The sequence below is a fragment of the Callithrix jacchus genome, chromosome 17, assembly GCF_049354715.1.
Source record: "Callithrix jacchus isolate 240 chromosome 17, calJac240_pri, whole genome shotgun sequence".
NCBI classification, from domain to species: domain Eukaryota; kingdom Metazoa; phylum Chordata; class Mammalia; order Primates; family Cebidae; genus Callithrix; species Callithrix jacchus.
The window spans coordinates 78,883,493-78,908,200 of record NC_133518.1 but is presented as its reverse complement, the minus strand read 5'-3'; the positions used below and the strand labels follow the sequence as shown (position 1 = coordinate 78,908,200).

The 24,708-nt window shown below is 47.5% G+C and overlaps 2 long non-coding RNA genes across 2 annotated transcripts in view; one reads left to right on the top strand and one right to left on the bottom strand.

The window, feature by feature from the left end:
• Positions 1-1,271: 1,271 nt before the first annotated feature.
• Positions 1,272-6,362, top strand: LOC128930056 (uncharacterized). Its single transcript, XR_013528774.1, has 3 exons — positions 1,272-1,349; positions 2,179-2,308; positions 3,053-6,362. It is a non-coding gene; the product is annotated as an uncharacterized LOC128930056 (long non-coding RNA).
• A 4,382-nt stretch (positions 6,363-10,744) lies between these two features.
• The window catches only part of LOC118148882 (uncharacterized), a 109,684-nt gene continuing 95,720 nt past the window's right edge, over positions 10,745-24,708 (bottom strand). The window contains exon 3 of the long non-coding RNA XR_004735929.3: positions 10,745-10,932. This is a non-coding gene — a long non-coding RNA (uncharacterized LOC118148882). The remainder of the gene's footprint in view (positions 10,933-24,708) is intronic.

Below are 24,708 nucleotides of genomic sequence, written 5' to 3'. Positions count from 1 at the left end.
AGAGAATTAAGTGGTGTCATTATCATTTAATTCATAATTTTATTGCCATAGCATTAGGAAGACCAGCGTTTGCTCTACAGTGCAAGGCAAGAGCAAAGCTCACAGACCTGGGTTTGGGAGTCAGTGGGTTGCAGTGCGGGTGGCTGGGTGGCTTTCGTCACGGTAATGAAGCGTGGTAGTAGAAGAAGCTGACGGTGTCTTCTCTGGCCGGAGGATGCAGGAAGGTACCTTGGAAATGAGAATGGCTCCTTTTTGTCATAAAAATGTAGGATGAGGAGGCTACCACTGCCCGAGGGGATGCCCGTTGTGCCGGAACAAAGCTGGCTCTTCCTAGTATCTCTCAGGAGGCAGAGCTGGCAGGAGGGATGGTGGGGAAGTCTGCAAGGGGCTTTGTGCTGGTTTGCCAGGATGCCACAACAAAGCACCCCCAACTGTGAGGCTTAAACCACAGAAATTAATTTTTTCACAGTTATGAGGCTACGAGGCTACGAGGCCAACGTCAGGGTGCTGGCAGGTGGTTTCCTCTGCGGCCCTTCTGCTGGGCTTGCACAGTCCATCCTCGTCTCCCTGCACCTTCACATGGGCTTCCCTCTGTGCGTGTCTGTGTCCTAGTCTCTTCTTCTTATAAGGGCAACCTGTCCTGTTGGATTAGGGCTCACCCATAGGACCTAATTTCACCTTAATTACCTCCTTAAAGGCCATATCTCCAAGTATGGCCACATCCTGATGTCCTGGGGTCAGGACTTCAGCATGTGAATTTCACAGGGACACTATTCAACCTAGAATATTAGGGTTCCTGGGAGGGGAGGGAGGAAGATGGAAGCTGAGGGAAGAAGAGATGAGAATGGAGGGGATGTGACTGGTGGGGCACCCCAAGCTGTTGATGTTCTGAGGCAGTGGGACCTCTCGGGTGCACTGGGCTGTCCTGACGGAGCCTCCCTGGCCGGCTGAGTCATGAAGCCCAAAGGTGAACGCACCGGGCGGAAGTTGGCCTGGCTGCTGGCTGACTCAGGCTCAGCAGCTGGGACCAGAGGCTGGTGTGTGGGGGTGCAGGGAGTGGGGCGAGGGTTGGGGCCAGCGGGGGAGGAGAGCTGCAGCTGGACGGTTCTCCAGCTGTGCATATGGAACTGGCTGAGCATGAGTGTTAACCAAAAGAATGTGAACCTTGGAGCCTGGACTGGGGCAACACAGACTGCGCAGAGGCCGGTAGGTGAGGCCTCTGTGCACAGTTGGGCTGGCTGCATGACGTGGGTGATATCCTGCAGTCATGTGACTGTGTATGAGAACAGTGCTCCTGGAGCTGGCGACGCTGGGCACCGTGGCTCTGACCCCAGAGGAGGAGCATCTCTGTAAGTCTGAAGGACCTGTTCTCTTTCTCTCTCCCTCTCTCCCTCTCTCCCTCTCTCCCTCCCTCCCTTCCTCCCTCCCTCCCTCCCCTCTCTCCCTCCCTCCCTTCTTTCCCTCCTTCTCTCCTTCCCTTTCTTTCTTTCTTCTTCCTTCCTTCTTTTCTTTTCTTTTTTATTAGAGACAGGGTCTTAGTCATCCAGCTGGAGTACAATGGTGTGATTATAGCTCACTGCAGCCTCACACTCCTGGGCTCAAGGGATCCTCCTGCCTCAGCTTCCTGAGTAGCTAGGAACAGGTGTGCTACCCTGTCTGACTATTTTTTTTTCCCCTTTTTTGTAGAGACAGGGTCTCACTCTGTTGCCCAGGCAGGTTTTGAACTCTTGGCTTCAAGCAGATCTCCTGTCTCGGCTTACTTATGTGCTGGGATTATAGGACTGAGCCACCACACCCGGCCGCTGGACCCATTTTTAATGGTGACACGATGTGGCAGCCACAGAGGCCATAATAGGAGTGGGAGCTCAGCGGATCCGTGTTTTCGCTCTACCAGGCATGTGGAGGCAGGATGGACCTCCTAAGTCTGAGTAAGGCCCAGGAACACTGGGAGATGGGGCTAGACAAGGCCACAGGGAGAATTTTATTTCCAGATAAGGTGGGGATTGAGTGATTGAAAAATAGAAGTGATGGGAATGGTTTGCACCCTAAGTTGACTAAATGGGTCACGCCAGTCACACTGAGATCTCTTTGTCGAGAGGTTTTAAATACATACTTTCGGAATTTTGGTTCAAAATTTGACCCATTATACCTCCAAAACTATCCCCGTTTTATCAGCAGGTTAGAGTCACTTGCTGGCACTTTGGTGGACATGGGAGAGACGTATTGGACTCAAGAAACGTATGAATGAAGCAGCAGCAGCCTGGGTTATTAAGTCGCCCCTGTCCCAAGTACGACTTGGCTGCCTTTGGTAAGGAATCCTCTGTCTTAGGGTAGGTTTATCAGAAGCAGACGCTGAGACGGTCATCCACGGGAAACTGATTAAGGAGGTGCATCCAGAAGCAACCGAAGGGAGGGAAAAGCAGGGCAGGGTGGAAAACCTCACAAGGGTGTGTTCGTAGGCAGAGTCCCAGTGCTCTGGGGAGTGTCACACCTCAGAGTATGTCCTGACTTGAGGCAATGGAGCTGTTCGTTCACGGTCCCCAAACGGTCATTCTTTGCCCAAGGGCCTCCAGGCACATCCAGGTTTTTGGTCATGTGGGCAGAGTGCTGCGATAGCCCTTAGAGACTCAGTCCTCTAAAGGGAGAGGCACATGTGGCTGTTAGGGGCAGCGGGTGACAGGCGCACAGAAAGGGTCAGAGGAAGATCCCTGGGGTCTGGGCAGACCTCGGTCTACTGTTCCACTTCACTGCTGAGCCGCTGGCACGCGGCACATGGACTCCCGTCTCCTGGAACTGTTTGAAGACCTGATTCAGAAGTGTAGCCTGAATCCTGGGTCATAAGCATTGAGGCTGAGGGTGGCTTTGTGACCTTGGCCAGATGACTCTGACCTTCACTCTTCTCATCGGTAGGATGAGAATGATAATTCCTCCCTCACAGGGGGCTGTCAAGATAAAAGAGGCAGTGCGTGCCAAGCGCCCGCTCCCTACCTGGCACCCCAGGAATGTATGACGTGCCGACTCCCTTTCCCTACTTCTCCCCCTCTCTTCTTAGGGAAGAACAAGTTTCACCACGTCTGCTGGAAAGTTCCTGCAACCTGCTGACTTTGTTTATGTACCGTTCTGGTGAAGGTAACAATTTAGATGGCAAATTGCACTGCCAGAGCTGAGGAGTTGCTGTATTAATTTCTGACTATTTACTGTGACAGGTTTAAAGCTCCATATCTCAGGGAGTGCTGGAGCTCCCACTCCCCCGCATGCACAGCTGCAAAGAGGCTACTGCTGCTTCCTGGCAGCTTCGAGCAGGTCATGGCGCTGCGGGTTCCCATCATCTCCTCCGCTCTGAGGGTCTGGCAGCAACATCCTGGGAAGACCCAAAGTGCCATCTGACTTCCACCTGCCTCCTCTCCCAGGAGCCCAGGGTGGCCACCAGTCCTAGGCTAGGGGAGCCCACGCTTTCCCTCTCAGGGAGCACAGACAAGCCTCTCCCGAGTGCTGTGTGGCTCTGTATCGGTTGGCCGTGGAGTGAAAGTGCCACCTGTCTCAGTCTGGTCACAGGAGCATGCAGCCCAGAGGTGACCTGGGAGGCGGCGCCGACAAAGCCCCTTCTCTCTCCTTTAATTCGGGCCTCGGGCAAACGTCCATGTTACCTGGTGCTCTCCACATTCTGCAGGTTGGGATACCGGGCTTGAATAAGGTCTCACAGTCAGTGAGAGACAGAATGCAATACTGAACCGAACTGATGTTTTCCTGAGCCTCAGTGGGAGATGTCAGTCCACACCCCCATGCTTTACCCTTGCACCGCTGCCTGCCAGTCCGTGTGAAGAGAAGCAGTCAAGGCTCCTTCCTACAGCACACGAGGCTTTTCAGAGACTGAGGCGCTCCACGTGTGCTTCCTGCTTCCATTTCCCTGAGGGGCACCTTCCTCTATCCTCTGCCCCCACCTCAGAAACCACATCATTATAGAGCAATCTGATGAGAGCGTTTTATTCCTTGGGCACTGTCTCAGAGGCCCACCCCTCTCCTCAGCAGCATGTTCAAGCACTCCTTCCCACGAAATCACTTAGACTGAACAGAAGAATTTTCTTCCCAGAACTTCTCATGATGTGTGAACAGCCCCCGTGCCTGGGGGCTGTTGGGAGGTAGACGTGTTTGCGGGGTGCCTGGGGCCCAGTGAGTCCGCAGTGACTGTAGGTGATTCTAGTCACTGTCAGCGTCCTCAGGTGGGGTGCTCCTTTGCGTCTTCGATAGGCAGGAGGATGTACTTCACTTCAAATCCGAACTGGGTTGTGGAAAGGTAATTAGGAAACGCAGGTTTTCTGTGACAGCCGAGGCCACAGGAATTGTTTCAGCAGCAGAACGGCACACTGTCCGACACCGGGCACATGCGACCATGGCGCACTTGAAGCCTGGGGAGTGCCAGTGAGAACTCAACGTTTCCATTCTAATTCACTTAAATGTAGCCACATGGGGCTAGTGGCTACTGATGTGAACAGCACAGATGTAGCCTTCATTCTCCCATGACTGACGGAAGCTAAAGAACTTGAACCACAGCACACAGAAACACTGGGAATGGTTTACTGCTAGAACATACACCCCAGAGAAGGTACGAAACATGGAGGTGGGGTAACAAGACATTCGCTCGTCATTCCTTGGAGGTGACATGCTAAAATAAACACTAACAAATTCCTGACGTGTGGCTCGGTGAAGGAGCCCTGCAGAAGGACCGTGACAGGCACATCTGTTTACGTCAGGCTCAAAGTGAAATGAGAGCGAGAGAGTCAGGGGCTCTTTGAATCCAAATACTATAGGCGAGTTTCCATTCATGTTTCTCTTAGACACATTCCAACCATCCTTTAAAAAATACACAATGTAAAATGAATGCCCTCACCTTTTAACTTAGCAACTCAATTTATAGGAATTTATACTGAAAAAAATAACTCCCAAATAAGGAAATAAAACTTTGTGCACAAAGATGTGAATGATAGTGATACCTACATTGGTACATCCTTGGAAACAAGCCACATGATCATTAGGAGAAAGGCTTAAGAATGACACAGTTAAATATTGGAAACAAATCCATTATTAAGAAGAAAATGTAATTACTAGACACTAAGCACAGTAAAAACTCTGGACAGTATATACGAAACAAACATGAGAATACTCTGGAAGATGGAGAAAAGAAGACAGATTAGCTAGAGACCTCTGGACCCAAGGAATGATACGTTTTCTCCAGTGTTTTAAAATGCATAATAAAAAAGACAAAATGAATGAAAAGCAGAAGTCTAGTGGAACGCTAGCTCTGGATTTTCTTTTCATCTCATTTATACCAAACTTTGAGCTGAAGAATCTGGCAACTCAGAACCACCAATGGGTACAAAATTTTAAAAGCCCAACAAAAGCCCAGTCTCTTCTGCTAAAAGACCAGGAAGGAGGCAGTCTAACAAGACGACAAAGGTTTAGACAGTTATTCATTTCCTCCAGCCACTGCAGAAAATGTGTCTCCCCATCCCAACTCGTGCAGGCAAAAGCTGAATGGGGAGCATAGATTTCTACCTTCTTGAGCCTGTAATGAGGCATTTCGATACCCTATCGGGGGTGTCAGAGAAGGTTAAATAGCGACCTGGGGCTTTCACTCCCACCAGACAGTGATGAGACCTTCTTCACCAGCGAAAACAGAAGATGTAGATAAGAAAGGGAGACTTACAGTATGAAAGTGTCCAGGTTTCAAGAGAAAATCACCTGTAATACCAAGAACCAGGAAAATATCAACTGAATGAAAAAGGCAATCAATAGATACCAACATAATCAACCAGTAGGATCTAACGGACATTTATAGGACACTTCACCTGAACCGCAAAATACACATTCTTTTCAAGTGCACTTGGACCGCAGACCAAAAGGAGTCCATCTTGGGCCATTGGAGCAAACCTCAGCACATGTAAAGGAATCAAAATCATAAAGTGTGTATTCACTGACCACACTGAAATCAAACTGGCAATCAACACAGAAAGATGACTGACAAACTTCCCAATACTAGGACACTAAACAACGCACTTCCAAATAACCCACGGGTTAGAGAGGAAGTCTCGGGGGAATGAAAGAATGCATCGAACTGAATGGAAATGAAAATGCAACATACCAACATGGTGGGACATAGCTGCAACGCCACTGAAAGGACATTTATAGCACTAATGAATGTACTCGGAAAGAGGAAAAGTCTCAAGTCAGTAATCTAGCTCCCATCTCAAGAACCTAGAAAAGGAAGAGCAAAATAAACCCGAAGAAGCTGTGGCAAGGAAATGATAAAGATAGAGCAGACATCAATACAATTTAAACAACAACAGAAAAAAATCAACAAAACAGATGGTCCTTTGAAAAAAATCAATACAATTGATCAACCTCTAGCAAAATTAACAAAAAAATCAACAAGAAAGAGAGGAGACACAAATACCCAATATCAGGAAGGAGGCAGGGAATACCACCACAGACCCTGAAGGTATAAAATATAATGAGGCAACACTACAAGTAACTTTGGACTTGTATGTTTGGCAACGTATAGGAAATGAACCTTCTCTACACAAATACAAACTATCACAACGCACTGAATGTTAGGAGAAAAGGCCAATTTGAACAGCCTTTTAAGTATTAAGAAAATTGGATTCATAATTCTAAAACTCTTGAACAAGAAATCTCTAGGTCCAGAAGTTTTCTCTGGAGAAAGCAACCAACTATTTAAAGCGATTCTACACAAATTTCTTCCAAAAAATAGGAGAGGAGGGAAAACTTCCTGATTCATTTTATGAGGTTAGTGTTATCCTAATACCAAAATCAAAGACTTTACTAAAAAAAGAAAACTACTGATCGGTATAGCTCATGAGTATCAATGCTAAATCCTTAGCAAGTTATTAGCAAACAGAATTTAGTGATGTATAAGAAAAATTTTATATCAGAATAAAATAAAGTCCATCCCAAGGATGATTTAATATTCAAGGATCAATCATATAATCTATCTCATTAGTAAGCTAAAGGAGAAAATTACACAATCATATTAATTTAGGCAGAAAAAAATCATTTGACAAAATTTAATATCCATTTATGATTAAAAACAACGCAGAAAACTACCAATAGAGGAAAGTCCCTCAACTCAGGAAAGAGCACCTACAGCAACCCCACAAGTAACCAACACTTGCTACTGAGACTGAATATTTCAGCCCTGAATTTAGGAAGAAGGCAGAAATGTCTACACTCTAATTCAACATGTGTTGGACTTTCTAGCCAGTGAAACAAAACAAGAAGAGGGAATAGAAGGCACTCAGACAGAAGAGTAAGAAATTAAATGGTCCCTGTTTGCAAATGACATGACTACGCACATAGAGAATTCCAAAGAATATACCAAAAAAAAAAAAAAAGAGAGAGAGAGAGAGAGAAAGAAAACCTCCTACAACTAAAAAGTAAGTTTAGTGGGGCCACAGGAGAGGGCATAAATAATATACAAAAATTAAGTGTGTTTTTATACACTAGCAATGAACATGTGGCCATTGAAATTAAAAATACAATACCATTTACAATTGCTCAGGAAAAACTAAAACACTTAAACATAAATTTAACAAAAATATACAAGACTAGGTAAAGCTAATGAAATGTGGAACACTTACACGCTGAAGACCACAAAACACTAATGAAATAAATATAATCTAACTAAATAGAGAGACATCCATGGTCAGGGATTGGAAGACTCAATACAATAAAAAATGTCGGTTCTCCTTAAACTGATACATGGGTTTAATACATTTCCTATTGAAATCCCAGGATTATCCTTTTTTTTTAGATATAGAAGATTATTCTAAAATGTGCATGAAACGGGAAAGGCACCGAGGCAGGTGGATCATGAGGTCAAGAGATCGAGACCATCCTGGTCAACATGGTGAAACCCCGTCTCTACTAAAGATACAAAAAATTAGCTGGGCATGGTGGCGCGTGCCTGTAATCCCAGCTACTCAGGAGGCTGAGGCAGGAGAATTGCCTGAACCCAGGAGGTGGAGGTTGCGGTGAGCTGAGATCGCGCCATTGCACTCCAGCCTGGGTAACAAGAGCGAAACTCCGTCTCAAAAAAAAAAAAAAAAAGAAAGAAAACGGAAAGGCACTAAAATAGTAAACAATTTTGAAAAAGAAGAATAAAGTGGGAGGAATCCAATTGAAGACTTCTATTTCCTGAAATAAATTTTGTGTAGAATCCGATTACAAGACTTACTATAAGAGCTACACGGATCAAGACACATAGCAATGGTGGAGGTAACACAAACCCTATCAATGGAACAGAACACAGGACCCAGAAATGGACCTACACAAATAAGCCGCACCGATTTCCGACAAGGCGTAAAGATGGTTTAATGGAGTGTAGATAGATATTATTTTCAAAAAATAATACTGGAGCAACTGGACATTCGTAGGCAAAATAATCATCCAATTAATCACAACTTTAAGTCTTATGCCTTTTATAACAATTAACTCAAAATGGATCACAAACTCAAATGTAAACTGTAGAGCTATAAAACCTTTAAAAATGGGGTGAAAAAGACATAGGAAGGCTGGTTTGATTTGGTTTTCTCATCCTGGTCCTGACTAATATGGTGATAATAACACCATTCTCGGCCAAAAGCAAGGTGTGGTTTTATGAGGCTGCCGTGCTGCTGCTTCTCTGGCGCCTGTAAATGGTCTCTGAAGGCCTCCATGGGACGCGTCTCAAAACATCCCCAGCGATGGCATCACCAGCGTGTGAGGTGTGTGGTTTTCCAGAGTAATGCTTTGGCCCAAAAGCGTTACTGATGTTTGCTCAACACAATAAAAATCAATACTCCTTCAACTGGTATACGACATTAATATATTACCTATTAAAATACTAGGATGCCCAAAAATGCTTTTGCCCAAAAGCACTACTCTGGAAAGCCATACGCATCTTACAGCCTGGTGATAAGGTTTTGGGGGACAGAGTTAACTTGGGTGTAGAAGTTCTGTGATCTTAAAAACGAGGGAGCCTTTTTCCTTAATCATACCAGTTCATATGATTTCACATTTGAGGTGCTATTTGCCCCGCAATTCTGAGGGTCTCCTGTACTTTTACCCCATAAAAGACCAGGTGGCAAGACGGGTTTCTGAGGTGCTGTCCTTTCTGAGGATGAAAAGATCGCTCTCTCTCCAGGCTTCCTGGAGAACTCAAGCCCTTCATGGCTAGTTCAGGTCAAGGGCATTAGATGGGCAGAAGAAAGAGGGCCATTCTCTCCCTTCAGGAGCTGATTCTCCCCTATGTCAGCTGGAGTCCCATGAAGCCCTTTTCTCTTCATGGACGGGGGTTCTTTGTCACATTCTTGTAGACCCAGGAGGTTTCCAGGACAATTCTGTTTTCAGCCTTAAGGGAATTAAGACTCTTCTGCTGAGCCCCAGGCTCCACTCTGACTACTCTTTCATTCCTGCTGCTGAGGGACCCCTGCCTGTGCCCTTGGGCTTCCAGGGTAGCTCTGCCTTGCCCTTGATCTTGCCTGCCCTTTCTGTGTCCCCAGATACTGCTGTCTGGCCGCCAGAGCTGATTCAGAGTTGGGGCTCAGCTCCTGACGTCAGGCTTGCTGGTCTGCTGCTAGGCTGCCTTGCTTCTGAAACGTCCTGGCTGTCTGTGACTGCCTTACCCTGTGACTTCTTAGTCCACCCGACTGACACATACTACCAGTCACCCCATTTTCCTCAGCCACAACTCTGTCAGTCAGATGGCTCTGGGATCCTCCCGGGAAAGCTGGGTTTGGCACATTATCTGTGCCTTGCTGGGTCCTGGGGTGCGGCAGAGAGCTAACTTGCTTCCCACACCAAAGCACTAGGCTGCAACCAGGTTTTATCCTAGGGCCATTCCAAGGAGGAACAATTGGCTTCCCAGAAATCAGAACAGATCCAGGTGTACGACTGGACAGTGCTAGAGAACTGGACACGGGGGAACTGATAAGGAAAACTTCCTAGGCTCTGTCTCTCACTCCAAGGACCGGATCAGACCTTGGGGGGTCTACTCGAACTGCAGAGGCCTGCAGGAAGCCCACTTGATTCCAAGGACTCTAGGAGGCAGTATAGTTCTGGGGTCAGTAATAGTGGCTCTGGGGGGCTGTAGGCAGAGTGGTCTGAGGCCCTGGGCTAGGCTGCTGGGATGCTGCTGTCTCTCTAGAGGATTGACGTCCTGCAGCCAGACCAGGTAAGGATGAAAGCCGTGCTTCTGCCGCAACCTTGCTCCGCCACGCGTGGGACTTGTGCCAGGAAGGAGGCTGAGCCCGTGGAGTTGCACCTGAGTCTGAGCTGTACTAGAGGGCTTCCAGGCTCTGACAGGGCAGACCCAAGCTCAGTTTTCCTACAGGAGGAAGTCCAGTCCTGGGCCCCCAGCCCTGGTTCTCTAGCAATCCTACTGCATTCCCTAGAAGCCAACGGAAAAGGCTTTCTGAAGAATGCTGGCCTAGGAGTTCCTGGCTGATTTCTAGGGATAAATTAAGACAAAAAAAAATCTTCTGGGGTGGACTGAAAAGGCAAATTCCTATCTCTTTTCTTGAGGCTTCTGAGTCAAATCCTGTTAAAATATGGAGGGGATTCTTAAACCTGAAGGCCAGAAAGTCCTGTATTTACCCCACAATAAATCTACAAGAGGAGCCTTGTAGAAATCAGAACAGCCACACTTTTGGAAGCGAGCGCTCAGAATTTGGTGGGCTTGATGACTTACTGACAGGTGACGCAGTAATGTGACCTGCATCGTGGAAACTGCTGGTGCTGTGGACACTGTCCACAGGAAGTCAAACCAAACAGTCCAGTAAACAACTGTGACAGAGGAGAGTGAGGAGGAGCAGGTCTGAGGCTGGCCTTTCTCAACACAGAAGCTGGTGGAATTGGAGAGAGGTCCAGACAGGGAACCTGGGAACGAGAAAATGCAGCTGTGAGTCAGGATCCCAGGCCAGGAGGGGCGCATTGCGATGGGGGACATACTGGCCAGGTAGTATTTTTCAATTCTCCTAGTTTCTTGGATAAAAAACTAGTTTTTAATGGTAAAATGGCCTTTCCTTGGAATGATTCAGGGAATTCTTACAGGCATAGTCTTTCCGGGAAGAGGTGCCAAGCGCAGACCCAGCCTTCTCTACAGCACATGAGAAGTCAGGGCCAGTGGAAAACCTGGTTTCCACCGACATTCATTCAATGCCCACTTCACTCCAGGCACGTCATGCAGGTTAACTGCTCGAATCAGCTGCACCTGTGTCATCTAGCACACCACATTCCTGGCCTTCCCTTCCAAAAGTATCTACCACCATGTGGATTTCTAAAAGATCTCACTTGTTGACTTAGACACACTATTGCGTAGCCTACCGGCCTAAACTTCTCCCTATGTTAATAGGATGTGACTCAAGGGAAAGCTGATAGAATGGGTGTGAGAGAGAAAGATGAGCAAGGTGCAGCTGTCTGCTGGCTGCTCACAGCAGAGTAAGGGAGACAGACATGGTAAGCATCCATGACGACACCATGCAGTGGGCGTTTAAACAAGGCTGAACACTGCAGTTTGGAGCCCAGAGGAAAGCATGAGGAATGTATTCTTCCCCAAAGGAAAGGATAAGTAAAGAAAGGTAGAAGGTAAGAGAAGTAGAGCAAGCCTTGCAAAAGAAGAATTAGGGGGAGGGAAAGGGTAGGCTCACACCTTCCCTGTGCAGTGTGGGCACTGGTGTGGAGGTCAGCAATGGCACGGCGTATTGGTGTTTCTTCCTCACATGTAGGAAAGAACAGGGAGGACTGGACTCCCGAAAGTTGCAATCTTGAAAGCTGAGGCTGGAGAGGGAGGCAGCCTTGTGTGCCAGGTGGAGGGGTCAGGGCTTCATCCTGTCGTAAGCTACAGGAGTGTTGGGGTACCGTGGACGTTTTAAACAGGAAGTTTTGTGATTAGCTTTGTTTTTTAGGACTAGGATGGGGTCTTCGTCCTTCCTTATCAGGCTGTGGATATAAATGAAGTTATGTTGACAGTGAAGGTGTTTTGCTCTTGTCATTTTATATGTCCCTTCCATCTGCTGAACTGCAGGACACCAGCCTCCATTGAGGACCCCAATTCAACTGTGGTATCTTAGGGAGGCCCTAAAGTGGGGGTGGTTCCTGCCGGTCATTCTGGGCCTCTTACTGCCTGGTCACTCAGCTCTCCAGACCTCGGAAGTTTGCTTCCCTTCCCCACGTGGGCTCTCTGTCCTCATTCAGCCCACCTGCGCTTGTCTCGCTTTTGCAGGTAGGGGAGGTGCTCATTTGTGTTCTGCCTTCTTCTCTCATCTTTATTTCTCGCACCCATTTCTATCTGGCTTCCTTTCAGCTTTTGAGTCAAATCCTACTAACATATGGAAAGGATTCCTAAGTCAGTAGGTTAGACAATGCCGCCTCTAAATCAGCAAGGAGAGTCTGAAAAGTCTGCAAGCCCATGCAGAGTCACTCAGAGTATCAGAAGATTCCATCAAACTTCTTTTTCGCGTGAGAACCATGCCTTTCTTCCCAGTGCAGGGATCTCAATTTGAGGCTCACTTTTAAGGAAACGTTTGTTGGTTTGGGCCATTGTTGAAAAAGCTTTTGCCTCCCCCACGTTAGGTCATCCGTGTGAATTGATGGTGATACTGAAGTCGATTCCCAGCAGGTCAGAGATATCTCAGAAAGCGAATTGAATTCTGGGAACATTTCTGTCGTGAATGCCGTGCCTCTCTTCCTCAGTGTCAGGGCTTCTGTGGAGGAAAGCGGCGGGCAGAGTGGACAGAGACGGGTTCTGGAGTAGTTCAAATCCGGGCTCTGCTACTTCTCGGGCGGCCTCAGGCAGTTTCCTCATCTATGAAACGGGGATAACAACAGTATCTACGGCATAGAATTGTAAAAAGGAGTGGATGAAAACAGTTTACCAGCTGTGGGTATAAATGAAGGCTCAGTGGGTGTGATGGTGATGATGGTGATAGTTCCGCGGCTGCTTTCTGTGCAGCTGACAGGAAGGAGAGGAGGAGGCCGATACGACTGCAGCCATGTAGAAAGGGACTGAGTTAGCGGAACTTTCAGATGGGCTGAGCTGTGGGACACAGCTTTGCCTCCCAGATGGGCAGAGCCGCAAAAGGTCGGAGAGTAGTTGTCTGTGGATACGATTCAGGCTAGGGCTGACCACTGTTTTGATGGGGACTGTAAATGCAGTTTTGCCTAGAGTCAGATCGGACCTGGACCAGTCCCGTCTCTCTGAGGCGACACGGCTCTCAGCATGGGGTGTGGAGGAGTTTGGAAAAGTGCTGTTAAACACGACACGCCGTGGGAGGAAGCAAGCGTGCACTTTGCTCTTGCTCTTGCACCCTGAGAGCAAAGTGCTGGCAGGCTCAGAAATTAATTGAATAGTTGCTAAAAGCCCCCGACTTCTGCAGCAGAAGCTCCCCGGGCAGAAGTTTCCTTAGCTGCTACCCAAGAGAGGCTGGGTCTTTCCCGTACTGGCCTTGGAGCCGGTGCTCAGCATTTAGCCTGGAAGGCAGGAAGTGTCCACAGGAATTTCATTGTCTGAAATTGTTCACGTGGTGTGACCACGGGAACCCTAAGAGCACCCAAGACCAATGTTCCTGTGATTTTCTGTCCCAGTCCGGGTAGGTAGGGTGGATCAAGTGTTCACCGTGGCCACGCTGCCTCGCTCTGTGAGTAGAAGGCCTGTGTCTCCATGTTCTTCAGCAACCCCAGCAACAGCGGACTTCCTGGGACGTCAGTAGTTGACCAGCCACCAGGAGAAGGATGTCTTCCTTTCATTCCTCAGTCTTCCCCCCCATTTTTGTGTAAAAATAATTTTCTGCCATGAAACACTTACCGTGAAGACTTTAGTAATTAAGTAAAGCCAATTTTAGGAAGAAATACCCTCTCACCAACACCATTCTTTTTGTACATTGTCCTTTAGCTTGGCCATTTGTGGGTACAGTTCTAAGGATCTGTAGTCTGCGCTTTGCAGTCTGGCGTTTCACTCCGCAGCGTCACTGGCATTGCTGTGCTTTTATAATGATTTTTTAGGGTTTCATGACGTATATTCCATTGAGTTACCGCCATCATTTATTTAATCATTCCTTACTGATGCACATTTGCAGGATTTTCTGTTTTTGGCTGTGATGGTGACTGCTGTATGAATGTTTGTGTTTACAGTCAATTTCTTCGATTAAATTCTTCCTTTGGCTTACTGGTTGGAAGGACGAACATTTTCATTCTAACACACTACCTTCCAAAGGGATCCAACCAGACGTACAATGCTGCCGACTATGTATGGTGGGACCGTTTCCTTCTCAACTTTTCTCACACTGGCCATTGTCGTCAAAACAAATGCACATTACTAACTTTTCAGCGGAAACGTAGCTGAATTATTAGTACCTCCCCTCTGTGTGAGCCTTCAGGCCAGAAAGACCTCCCAATACCTGCTGTTTGCTGGTCTTCACTAGGACATCCTCACAAACCCCAACTTCATCCGGAATCAGAATGTATTTTCATTTTATTTTTTTTTGAGACAGGGTCTTGCTGTGTCACCCAGGCTGGAGTGCAGTGGCACCATCACAGCTCACTGCAGCCTTGACCTCCTGGGCTCAAGCAATTTTCTTGCCTTGGCTCTGCCCACCACCCCCAACCCCCCCCGCCCCCCACCCAGCCCCACTCCAGTAGTGGGACTACAGGCAGTTGCCGCCACGTGCAGCTAATTTTTTTTTTTTAGAGACCAGGTTTCACCATGTTGCCCACACTGGTCTCAAACTCCTAGCCACAAGCAATCTGCCTGCCTTGGCCTCCAGAAGTGTTGAGATCAGAGGCATGAGCCACTTCGTCCAGCCTATTTTCTTTTTTTTTTTTTTGAGACGGAGTTTCTCTCTTGTTACCCAGGCTGGAGTGCAATGGCACGATCTCGGCTCACCGCAACCTCCGCCTCCTGGGTTCAGGCAATTCTCCTGCCTCAGCCTCCTGAGTAGCTGGGACTATAGGCATGCGCTACCATGCCCAGCTAATTTTTTGTATCTTTAGTAGAGCTGGGGTTTCACCATGTTGACCAGGATGGTCTCGATCTCTTGACCTCGTGATCCACCCACCTTGGCCTCCCAAAGTGCTGGGATTACAGGCTTGAGCCACTGCGCCCGGCCCAGCCTATTTTCATTGATTCTTAAACCCAACAAGAATCTCCCTTCCTTCCCCTGGACCCTGCCAGATTTGATCTTCCTCCAGCTTCCTTTAATGTTCCACGTTTTAAATCTAGTCAACTTGTCCAGTTGTTTCAATTAAGGAATTATTGTTGCAGCTCTCCAGACAGCACTGCTTTCTCTTCCGATGGTAGGTACTGATTTAGACAATTACTGCCAGTGGAGCAGAAACTTTCCCAGTACATTTGATTACAATGTGTTTTCTCTTCTGGGAGTTGTCTATGTTCTTCACCATTTCATTCACTCATTTCAACAGATGGGACTGAATGACTAAGATATTCTGAATGGCAGCAATATGACAGTGAAGATACAGCCCTGCCTTGTCATGTCACCTTCATGGCTTACATGTCCAGCTCTTTGTACAGGAAAACACGTGCGATTAACAAGCAAGTAAGGGAAGGTACAAGCCGGGCCGTGATAGGTGCCAAGGAGACAGACACTAACGCGGGTGAAGGGACAGAGAACGCTGGGGAAGTGTGGGAAACGATGGGCTGCAGGCGGCTGGCGTCAGCTCTTGAACACGCTATGCCTCTCTCCCCAGCTTCATGTTCAATGACTTTGGTAGCTTGAAAGTGGCCACAGTGGGAGTATTTAGATCACACACAAAAATGCTACAATTCAGGGACAGCTGGTTTTTAAACATTTGCCAGCATACAGCTGGATATGGGATTGCTATTTCATGTGCGTCGGTCAGGGAAAATCTGAGCGAGAAGGTGACACTGTGGAGAGACCTGGAGGAAGTGAGGGAGGGAAGCAACTGGGAGTCTGGGCGAGGGAAACGCCGGTGCGGGGTCCTGAGGAAGAATGCGGTTAACATGTTTTAGAACCAGCATGGAGGCCACTGAAACAGATTTGGAGAGAGTAGAATGCAGGAAAAAATGGGTACGAGGTGAGATGGGGGCAAGGAGGCAGGGGACTGGCAGGTGATACAATCGGATTAGACTTGTAGGTCACTGTAAGTATTCTGGCTTTTCCTCCTGGTTTGAGAGGGAAGCCATTGAAGAATTCTGAGTTGAGAAGTGAAAGGCTCTAATTTATGTTTTAAAGCCTGCTGCGTTGAGAACAGAACTATAGGAAGGCAGAATTCCAGTCACTAGAAAGCTATTAAAACAATCCAGAAAAGAGTCAACGGTGGCTTGGATTGGTGGTGGGTGTGGTGAGAAAGTCATTCTGAATAGACAGTCAAGGAAGAACCCACAGTATTTGCCGATGTATCAGACAGGCTGTGTCAGAAAGAAGCAGGCTGATGCGTTTTTGGGAAGGCCTCTTCACATGTACACATATATCCACATTTAGAGATGGGCTCTTGCTCTGTCACCCAGGCTGGAGTGCAGTGGCACAATCAGAGCTCACTGCAGTGTCAGCCTTACAGGCATGAGCCACCATGGCCAGCCCTCATATGAACTTTGAAGAAAGTGTTTTTAGTTGAGGAAGATTTGTGGTAGAGTGGCAGTGTACCACCCAGCTGTTTCTTTGGCATATATTTCATTCTTCTATACAAATCTTATTGTGGGCAAAGACTCTCATTTAACTGTTTGACTGAGCGGTTTGGTTTGAAGACGCTGACCAGTGCAGCTATGGGAAAAGAGTGAGCTGTCTGTGAAACCCCACTCGCTCCCTTTCCCATGCGTAGTAGAGAGTGCAGTGGGCCTGAGGCAAGTACATGCATCTCTGGGACCAAGCGTGGGCCAAGGGGAGGTGAGTGAACTGTCCTTTCCAGGTGATTGTCACGTGAAAGGCAAGCCATTTTTTCTGGTATTCCTCTTTCCTTACCCCATAAGCTCAAACACAGGTGCTAGATGGGCCTGTACTTGGATTTGACCATCTAGCCGAGGTTCGGGGATAATGACACAGCAAATCTGCTCACCCACTCAGGACTGTTCCATCAGAGAGAAAAGACGAGCATCTTAAAGCTGAAGCTTCTTGGGAGTCTTTTTATTACAGAAGCTTAAGCTTTCCCCTAACTAATACAAAAGCCAATTCTGAAACCAACCAACCAACCAGCAGAAAATCAGAAAGTTGAAAGTGACATATTCCAACTGGTGACAAAAGCCTGCAGGATCGGAACCTTTTGGTGGGTACGAAATGGCAGGAAAGCAAGGGAGACGAGGCATCCAGTAGTGGAAACACCACAGAAGGCCACGACCTTAGGTGGGAAGTGAGTAGAAAGACACTGGGTGAAGGAGAGGAAGAATGCTGGAGTTTTAAGGCAGGAAGATTTGCCCAGCATGAGGTCAGTAAGTACGGGGATCCAGGGGCTGAGGACGAAGTGTGGGCCTACAGGCAAAGTTGATCTACTACAGAGAAGGCAAAACTTAAGAAGGGAAGACGCTCTCGCAGTCGCTCAGGAGGTGGGCGGGAATGACCAAGGAGATCTTTTGAAAAATGTGTCTTTTATTGGCCATGCACTAACTTTGATCTATGCCAAGGGAGGGGGAAGAAGACTCCTAACAACCTTCCCCATTAAAGTTAATGGGGAATCCCCTATAAAGTCTATGGGAGGAATATGGCATGATGAATCTGTATGATTATTTCATGAAGCTTCCATAAGATAAATAAGGCTCGTAAGAGATGTGTTTATTGGTGAACAATTTATATCGGTGTATATACCATCGGCTGGAATGCAATTGCTGAGGATAAGGTGGGAAACAATTACCAAGTTTGACTCCAGCTGGCGCTACACCCGTGGGAATGCAGTAAATAAGTGCTTAATCACAATGAATATAAAGTGGCTCACTGGGTGAACAGTTCCGGAGAGCCAGCGCACACTCCTTATTCTCGTTAAGAAGCTGGTATTGCCTGGCACTTGGGGGAAGCGGCAAGCTTTCCCTGGAAGACCACTTTGAAGGCTAGGAGAATGACTTTGGCAGGAGGAAGGGAGCCATGCTCAATTCTTAGGGCCCTGCTGAGGCCCCTGTGTGAGCCCAAGTTTTAGCTGGAGGGAGCGGGCTTCCACCTCTCCATAGCCCTCTGACAAGCTGCAGGGGGAAGAACGCTGCCTGCTTCCCTTCTCTCTGCATCTCCCACACTTTGTCACTCTGCAGGGACATTCCTATAGTCCTGCTCCTTATCTCCCAAATTTATTCTTTGTCTCTCATGGTTTGGCCTTTACCCAACTATACCACAAAGGCTGGCCCTGCTCTTGCTGTGTGGGGCGGTGGTGAACAGGCACGTGGGCTATGAAGTAGACCCGCTTGAGTTCAAATCCTGGTCATGTCCCATATCATCTTTGTGATGGTGGGCCTTGTTTCACTTGTGAAATGAAGATAATATTTGTTTATCTCTATTCTCCCTAGAGAAATAGTCTGTGACCTCCATGAGGGCAGAAACAGGTCTAGTTTGTTCCTTATATTCTTAAATGCTAGAATAATGACAGGCATATTCTATATGAGATAGGTGAAAGGTACTCATCAATGTTTTTTAAAAAATAATGATTGTGTGGAGAGACAGATTGGGATCCAGCTGAGATTAGGTCCCCCAAACGTGAGGCAACAGGCTCGCTCCCCCTAATTATGTGTATGGTTGGGGGGGCTATCTTTTTGGGCTACAGTTTCTGGAAGAATTGAAGAAGACTATTAGGTACAATGTGCAGGAAATGGGCGGAGATGGGGTGGGCCTGGGTGGCAGCATCCACCTGGTTACGGTTCTCTACGACAATCTGACTTGAATAGGAAGGGGCAGCAGTGAGGACCATCTCGGGTAAGCATGAAATGGTCACCATTTACACTTTAAAAGTGAAGCCAATTAATAACAGCTATTTGTAAAAGGACCACCATTGTTCTCCTCTGTAACTATGCCTCTTTGGAATATGACTTTGCAGTTGCTCCGGCAGGAGGTGAAGTCTGTTTCCCTACTCCTTGAATCCAAGTTGGCCTTATGACTCGCTTCAGCCAATAGGAAGTGGCAGATGTGTCATGTTAATTCTGAGTCTAAGTCTCAAGGAGCCTTTGTGAACTTCGTTTTCCTTCTAAACCTGTCCAGTCCTGTGAACAAACCCAGGCTGGCCTGCTGGATGACAGGAGACCAAGTGAACCAGAGGCAAGTCAGCCCCACTATCCAGGGCAGGCCTCAGAAATGTGAAGAGCGCAGTGAGATTTGGCAAAGTCAACCGACAGCTGACCTGCAGACACACGAGGGACCACCCAGCTGAGCCCTGCCCGGATTGCCAACACACAGAATCATGAGCTAAGTAAGTGTGGTGGGTTTTGAACGCTTTGTTTTGGGGTTGTTTGTTACACTGCAATAGAAAAGTCATACAGGATTCCACAAGTCGGGTGGGATCCAAGACTCGGAGAAGGGGATGACTTCTGGCTGGGCGTGGTGGCTCACACCGGAAATCCCAGCACTTTGGGAGGCCGAGGTGGGTGAGGCTCACCTGAGGTCAGGAGTTTGAGACTGGTCTGGCCAACATGGTGAAACCCCATCTATACTAAAAATACAAAATTAACCCTGTGTGGTGGTGCATTCCTGTAATCCCAGCTACGCGGGAGGCTGAGGTAGGAGGATCCCTTGCACCCACGAGGCAGAGGTTGCAGTGAGACAAGATCACGCCACTGCACTCCAGCCTGGCAACAAGAGTGAAACCCCGGTTAAAAAAATAATAATAATCAAGTGATCACTTTCTCCGCATGCAATTCTCACTGCCGTTCCTCTTTAGACTTAATTTTATCAGGTGTTATTGAGGCAATTTCTGGCTGATTTCTGGGTCAGTCCACATCCTTTCTCCAAAGTCCGAGTTCCAAAGCCCCTCGTGTCTTTGGACATTATCCTCAAGTGGCACCAGCTGCAATGGTTAGATGTTTGTTAATAGCGCCAGCAATGCCCACGAAGGAACTACCTCAGCTGTCTGCTGCTGCTTGAATGTGTGCAATGGTGGGGTAAGCACAGGAAGGTAAAGACTGTGGCACTGACAAGTCCAGACTTGAAACCTGACACTGAGTAGCTGTGAGACTTAACTTCCCTGAGTCTCAGTTTCCTCATCAGTAAAATGGGGACAGCAATGCTCATCTCATGGGGTTACACGGAAGGGACCTAGCCCATTATAGGATTATTATGAGAGTGGTGGAAATCACGGAGGTTTGGGGCCCGGCATAACTGAGGCTTAGAAAAGGCATCTCCTCCCACATACAAGAGAAAACAGTCCCAGTGAACCCTTGTCAGTTACAGGCCCAAGTCAAGATTATCTGAGCGCCGTCTGCGGAGCACTAGGGCAGCTGGCTGCGCCTCTGCTTCAGAGATCACGAGCTTGGCAGCGGGCCCTGCCTTTAGTGCTGATGTCCCAGTCAAGACGGGCTGCACTCTTGGCAAACGTCTCTGCTGTCTGTGTCAGCGACGTAGTGTTTAGCGAATTTCTTCCTGTTCTGGAGCCCAGCAGTGATTGCCTTGGTGGCCTGGGCACGTGTTTTCTTCACAGAAGAGCATGCGAGTGGGGAATGGTTTGCTCCTTTGCAACCAGTTCCCTCCCCTTCCCCACCAGTGCGCACCCCACCCTCCAACATTGCTCCAATTCCTGTGGGTCAACAGGCTGAGCCCAGGGATGTGGATTTATGTCCTTCAGAAGTCTGATTGAGGGTTAGGAAAAATCATCTGGGATGTGATGACAATCACAGGCACAGACCCTGAGTTGTGGCTGCTGTTTCTTTTCATAGACTATTCCCAGGGGGCCTTCATGCTAAGTACTTGCCAATATCTGCTAAAAGGTTCCTATTTCTCCACGGCTGTAGAAAGCTTTAAGGGGAAAACACCTAAGCTTTGGGTCATCTACTCTTTTTGTCACTGTAAATTTCATTCCATGTTCTTCCGGAATGTTTGTGCACATACACATATGTACATACATATATAGATTGACATACACACATACATGAATTTTCTCCCTCCATATATATATATATATATGTGTGTGTATATATACTAGAAGGCCACAATCTGGAGGCCAAAAGCCAAATTCAGTGCATATGAAAATTGTTTGGCATTTTAAAGACTTAAATTTAAACTCCTTAAGAAGGGGCATAGAGTTTTCCGTTCCTGACTGGGCCTGAAAGCACTGAAAGTTGTCATTCTGAGTTTCACATCACTGTTTACGACTATTCTTATCCCACCATATTCATATTTTTCAGCAGAGAAATTTTGGCCATTTTGAGCCAGGTAACTCTCTGCAGTTTGGGATTGTTTTGTGCACTGCTGGACATGTAGCTTCCCTGACGCCTGCCAAGTCAGCACCAGCAGCGTCCTCAGGTCTACGTGATAACCAAACTGACCCCATGCGTGTTCTTCTCTCCGGCTCACGATTGAATTATCATAGACTCTCCTCCACAGATATCTTTGAGTATAATGTAAACCTTATGTCCTAGGTTATCTGCGATAGCCCTGTGGTTCAGGTGTATTTTTTAATAGCAGCTCCTGTCCCTCTCAAAAGTATCCCTATTTGTATGATAAACCAGTGGGTCGCCCTGACTGTAAGGCCCTGCTTCAGATGGTTAGATTTGTCATGTTCTGCCAAAAATGGACGAACCGTGCCATTGGTGCTAAGCATGGCTTCCCAGAGTTAATCTACATGTCATGCGGTGAACGCCGTCCACTGAGGATGCTCTGGGCAGCTCTCACTTCCAACTCCAGCTGAACATCAGGGTAGTCACTGACACAGGCGCATTTTTTAAAAGGTGGGCAAGAATTGACTCAAGGCCAGAGCGAGGCTGAAGAAAGAGGATGTCTGGTGAACCCGTGGATTCAAGAAGACCTGCAGCAATATCGTGTATGGTCCAGAGAGGCCTGCGTAGGCTCCATGCTTTACAGATTAGGAAACTGAGGCCCGGAGAAAGGAAGGGAAGTAGAACCTCAGGGTATGAAAGGCTTAAGAGTCTCCTTGCCCTTCCCAACTCAGAAGCTTGCATTTCCACTGAGCATATTCACAAGTGGAGGGTCAGCCTCTGTCAAAACCCCGAGCCATGGGTCACAGATACCACACAAGCCAGAGGCGGAGGCAGAACCCAGCGATCCCCAGTTTTGGACCACAACTCTTCACTTTGTTCTATTCTGTGTCTCCTTAGATTTCCCCCTGAGATACTTAAACCTCCACTCTTCCATGTACATCTAAAAGATGCAACCGATTTGGAAGTACCAGATGTCTCTAAGAGAGGGTTCCTAGAGAACACAAGGGCTGCACACTCAGCAGTCATGGGCTGGTTTGAGAAGTGGATTCCACTGTATTGGACCCTGGGTGCTTTCCAGTTACCTCCCCAGTACTTCATGCAATCTAAGCTTGGGAGAGCTTTGATCAGGAATCCCTGGGTGGCAGCTGGTTATCTGGGATGTGGAAGAGGATTCACCTTGAACTTTGTAACTTCAGAAGAGTCAGGCTCTCAGCATGAAAGGAGGCTTGGCTTGACCTGGCTGCAGACCCCTCTTCTGCCTGATGCTGTTTCCAGATGGACCTTTAAGTGTTCTGAGCAGGCCCCACGCAGGAAGTATGTCCTGCATTGAATGCCAAGTTTTGCTATTATTCATTCTTTCTTCTGGCTTTTTACGGGATTGGTGCTCCTTTAAAGAGACCTGTTAGCCATTCCTTGTGAGCAGCTCTGTTGATTGACACGATTTGCTCTGCTTTGGCAGGGCGATCTGAAAGACCCCGGAGTTCCGCAAGGGGCGCCTTTTCCATCAAGTTTCTCAAACATCCTTTCTGACCCGGCTCATCTAATCTCGCCTTGGATTCAAGTTCTCCACTAGGGGTAGTGTATTGGTCCTCGGTTTTAAAAATTAACACTATTCTGAACAGACATGGCGGAAACACTCTGCAAGTTAATATGCAATACTAGTCTAAATACTACTCCTCCTGTTGGGCACTGTGTGCTAGACCCGTGTTAAGCCCTTCCCTGAACTACCTCATCAAACCCTCCTGACTCCATTGTGACATCTGGATTATTAACTCTCTCATTTTACAGAGTGCTAACTCGAGGCTCAGAGAAGTGGACTAGCTTGCTCAGGGGTACACAGCTACTAAATGGCAGAGCTAAGATTCAAATTTAGGTCAGTCCGAGCAGGGCCTGATCTTAACGATAGCATTAGACCAGCTCAGAGGCCTCAGAGGGGAGAGTACTCCACTTCCCAATGCTCTCCGAGGCGTATAAGCACCCCTTGCCTCTGCTTACCAGGGATACAGCGTAGGGTCACGGAGAGAGCCCTGGCCCTAAAGTCAGAAGGTCTGCATTTGAGTGGCAACACCTGCCCTGCCTTTATTAAGTTTATTGTGAAGACTGAATGCTACAGTGTACATGACTAAGGTCTTATATATAATTGTCATCTGCGATGGCTTGTATAAAAGATGACTCTTATGTGTATATTTCTACCTGTTTCTACGTGTGTGTGTGTGTGTGTGTATCCCAATTATATCCAATGATGATAGGCTTATATCAGGTTGCTCACAGTTGGATAAGCCATTCTTGGGACTAGGATTTCATACTAGAAGGGAACTAAGAAATCATCTGTACATTCCAAGTGAGGAAAATGAGGCTTGGTCCCAGGACTAGCAGAATGACGTTGATTTGGAGACTGATGACTCAGGAATAGGCAGGGACCAGAAGAGCCATAACATTCACATGTACTATTGAAACGCCGGGGTCATTTAGTGGGATGAACGCAGTCCAGACTGGGGGAAGAGCAGACTGAAGCCAGAGAGACGATGAAGACTGCTGTGGGGCGCAGGAAGAGAAGGTTCCAGGTGGAAGGACAGGCTGTCTGTAAGGGAGGGTGTTCTGGAAACTTCACCATGAGACAACCTGATGCTGTTTCTTCCTCCCATGTCTTTAGGTCCCCTGTGCCATGTGCAGTGCTCATGGCTCCCTGCCTGGGGGAAATTCAGGTTTACAGTATTCAACGAGGATGAGAGTATGTATTTGATGACCCAAGACTAGGAAGTGGTCCAGCAGGAAGGCTGCATTGAGTTACCAACTTGGGTGAAAAAGATCAAGGTAGAGATTTGATTTTAGGGCCAGTAGGTCTCACAGAAGTGGCTTGAGCAAAATTCCGAACAAATTCCACCCACGCCGCCTTCCGACTCCATATCCACCAGTTCTTTCCTCAAAGGTCCCCCTGACCCCACACTCATCTTTCCTAGTCTTCCTGCAAATGCCTGGTTCTGATCCAAACTAGATGACAGGGTCCAGACACATAATCCAAGTCCCCAGCTGACAAAACCCACAACACACGTCCTGTGTCCAGATGGGGACTGGAGGTCAACTGTGTCATCTGTCTTTATGAAAGGGAGTATGCTATTATACTGATTACAGTGTGTTGGGCTTTACTAGGACTAAAGATAGATATACGTGGCTTCTGAGACAGGCACTAACATTCCTTTGGCTTCCTTTACTATCTGCTTTTTAGAGAAATCTTTGCCTTGATTAGAAAAAAAAAAAAAAAAAATCAGTCTGCCAAAAGCTGTGCTGCCTCAGGCATTTTCTGAAGGGCAATTTGCAACTGACCAGTGCTGCTGTGGTCTTTG